Genomic DNA, 4,098 nt, shown 5'->3' with positions numbered 1-4,098 from the left:
GCCATTCCATTCCCAGGTCTTCCCTTGCAGCTGGAGCACTGCCTTAAGGATCACCGGTAGGGCCCTCACCCCTTTTCCCAACCCCCAGAAATGCCCCAGGCATGACAGCGCTTTCACAATGGGGGTTGGATCTGAATGAGTGCAGGCAAGCAATACCAGCCTCTATCAGGGCACTGTCAGACAGAATCCTTTGGATTGGAGCACAGCCCGAACTTGCAAGACTGTAATACATTAATCGGGAGCCTGAAACTCAGCTGCGAGGTCTAGAGGTCTTTGGGACATTATTGTTGTTGATATCCCTGTCCTACCTCCTGAACCATTTGATGTTGATGTGCCGATGCCCCATATAGACCTGACCCCTTCCCATCTTGAGGCATATTACACAGTGACTTTCAGAGACCTCCCCGCATAAGGCCATTGAGTGCCCTACCTCCCCAATATTACCTGTTCCCCATCTACAGGCTGCTGATGTCTCCCATGGCTGTGCCATCTATGGCGCAGTATCAAGCCACCAACCCCCAAGACCGATCTGTGTGAGGAACTGATCACGCCCTGCACACCATGCTGGGCACGACTGACGCAGGACAGACAGGCCCTCCCCCTCCCTAGACTGGGACCAGGACAGGCATGAAAAGCATACCCCTCAAATTGTGGCGCACTTGCCCAGGAGACCGTCTATGCTTTCTGGCCCCAGTGTTGTGTCTCTGTGCTCTCTTCCCCAGTCAAGCCTTTGCTTTCCAACACGTTCCCTTGCCTATCCCCCCACACCCCCCACCCCAGTCAAGCCTTTGCCTTCCAGCAACCACCACCAATGCCTTTCCGCTGGTCTCGCCTGAGCAGCCCTGGCATGAATCCCCCCCTTGCCTTCCTGCTGGTCTTGCCTGAACAGCTCTGGCACAGAGATGGAGCAGCGGTAACCACAGCACATTGAAAGGTAGGCAAGCATTGTGCGCACAAACCTTAAGTTTTGTGCGTGAAGTGCAGTTCGCCAGGTGACCGTCAGTTATATCTGATCGTGATTCACGCTAACATGGTCATTTGACCTGGAGTGGGGGCGTGATTCCTGTGAGCTGGGTTTTTAATGAGTATCCATGAGATCAAATGTATTTCCCAACATGGTGGAGTGGGCAACTTGACCCGCCATGAAAGTCGGGAGCGGAAAATTTCAAACTATTTCCACACCAAAAAAAAGACTTTTGGCCGCACTTTGAATTCTCCAGTCCCACCCACCATGATGCCCGCTGCTGATGGAACCGGAAAATCCCACCCATAATAATACACATGTAATAGAGACTTGTATAAAGATTTGTAATCATGCTTTGTAATGGAGAGAATTGGAATACAGAGATCCTATATGGCAATAAAATGGAGATATGTAGGGAAGGGGGCCTGCAAATACTATTTGGTTCGGCCTACACTCAAATCTAGCCTACACAATGCCTCTGAAATGCTTGTAACTTATGTAACTTCCAATAGAGACGTATAACAGAGAGCTATAAAATAGACATAATATTGAGAGACGTGTAATACTCAAAAGACATGTAATAGAAAGTGTACTAACTGGTAGGTAGTAGAGGGAGGAAAAACAAGCTAATGAAGATATGTAACAAGACAATAGAGTGAAAAAGCAGATAATAAAGGAAAATATAATAATGTGGGGAACAGATAATAGAGGAAATTACACGAGGGAGCCAAAACAAGGATGTGTATTAAGTGGGAAAAATAGGTAACAAGGGGACTTGATAACATGCATTCTAGAACATTGAGGGTAGCAGAGGCTCTGATCATATGTTTCTAATGACCTGATACAGGGATGTTTAACCAGAGAACTTGAGGGTTGCTAATATTATGTGCTTGTTCATGAAGAGTGAAAGGGATAAATTAGGTAATTAGAATATCCTGCCTAATGTCAGTAGAAGGCAAGCTTCTAGGGTCTATAATACATTAAATTAATACCCTCTTAGTAAACCAAGGATTAATTAAAAGTAGCCAGTAGAGATTTGTAAAAGGCAATATGTGTCTGACAAATATAATTGAGGAAATAAGAGTGTGTTCATATAGGAAATGGAATGGATATTGTATATGTGGATTTTCAAAAAGTGTTTGTGGTGTCACATAGAAGACTTGTTTATAAAAGCATTTTATTAAAAGGAATGTGACAACATGAATAGAAAGTTGGTTAAAGGAAGTAATGGTTAATGGAAAAGAAAAATACTGCATGTTGGAAATCTGAAATACAAACAGAAAATGCTGCAAATTCTCAGCAGGTGTGACAGCATCATCAGAGAAAGAAACAGAGTTAACATTTCAAGTCTGTCACCTTTCATCAGACCCTCCAGACCTGAAACGTTAAACTCTCTTTCTCTTTCCACAGATGCTGCCAGATTTGCTGAAAACAGCATTTTCTGATTTTATGAATGGTTAATGGATATTTTTTCATTAGAGGGTTGTAAACAGTAGTGTCCTCCAGGAATCAGTATAGATGCCAGTGGTTCTCTCGCTCTCTGTACATGGTGGTAGCAGTGTGGAAACAGGCCGTATGGCCAATGCAGCCCATGTAGGCGTTTTCCGTTGTGATCTCCTTCTAATCACATTTACCAACTGTATCCCCACATCCCTTCAGTCACTTTTCCTTCATCTACCCATTCAATCTAATTTGAATGTTGGTGTGAGAATTCTTAAAACCAAGGTGAATAGCTAACATTAAGTCGTTACTAGGCTGTTGAAGTTATTGTAAGAGTTAATTGCAACTCCGGACACACAGATGTAGGGACTAGGAGTTAGCTGTGGGATGATACGAATGTAGAGTTTTAATTGTTGGTCTAGTGCCAGCATGTCTGAGAAAACATAAGGGAGTGTGAAAGTAGAATGGGGCTCTGTGTAATAAATATCAAAGAGATATGGGCAGACGTAGTCACTCATGAATGAAGAATGTCCAAAGACCAATAAATAATAAACAGATAGTAACACAAGTGAGCATGAGGGTGAAAGGGTCCATGCATCTGTTAACGTTATGTAGTAGCTATATGTGCTTACACTAAAGCTTGCAGTAGAAACATGTTTATCTATTAACCTTACAATAGCCTTACACGATTAACCATATAAAGGAACTGCATGGGCTACTGGAGTTATAGCCAGAGGTTCCCATGGCTCACTCAACCACTGCATGTTCAGCAGCTTTAAATACCTCATCATTAAAGGGTTTATAAGTTCCTTCCTTTGCATTGTTATGACATGGCAGATGATGTGTGCCAAGCAGACCAAATCCACAAGGGAAACTTGGTCGTGCTATCACAACGGCTTTGCAATTTGTATTTATTACAAGAAGATGTGTGCACTGAATTCAGAAGTAATGAGTCCACCAAGACCTTTAGAGATTTTTTTAAAAATTAAATTAAAATATTTATTAACAAAATAAAAGATTTCAAACACATAAAAAGACTACAATTACTTGCTACTATAACAAATCCTAAAATTCCTAATTGACCTGACTCCTAGTTGCAAACTCCCTTTAAGGCCATAGTCCAAAACAGATTTTAGATTTAAAATAAACCCAGCAAGTTAACACAGTAGCCACTTGACAGTGGAATTCCAAATGGCTTTTTGCTAGCTTCAGTTTCGTTACACAGCTGACTTAGACACAAATGGCTGGAGGCTTCTTGAAGGCTGTTTCCCACACTCATGTTAGATCTTATATAGCCTTCTCTTGCATAGCCATTCATTCTCCTTTATATATGTTTCTCTCTCCTTAATATGTAAATTGTATTGCTCCATATGTCTTTGAAACTGTATCTTCCTTATAATATAAAAATTTTCATGTTGTCAATATTGTCAGTAACCTTTGGGAAAAATAAATGCACTCCTTAGCCTTGCTTATCTGGCTAGTTGTAAACAGACTGAGATCCCTTTGAAATCCAAACAATCCCTTCATTTATCTAAAAATGCAAACTCCCTTCACACCTTACAGGCTAAGCCAGCATCCATGTTTACTCATTAGCATGTCAAGCACATTTCTATACCTAGCTTCTTTTGATGATTTCAAGCACGCAGTCTACTTGACTCCAAATGTAACTAAATCACATAGACAGACCCAACTAT

The sequence above is a fragment of the Cetorhinus maximus genome, chromosome 1 (genome assembly GCF_964194155.1).
Source record: "Cetorhinus maximus chromosome 1, sCetMax3.hap1.1, whole genome shotgun sequence".
NCBI classification, from domain to species: domain Eukaryota; kingdom Metazoa; phylum Chordata; class Chondrichthyes; order Lamniformes; family Cetorhinidae; genus Cetorhinus; species Cetorhinus maximus.
The sequence above is the reverse complement of the archived record's forward strand: the minus strand, read 5'-3'. Positions refer to the sequence as shown.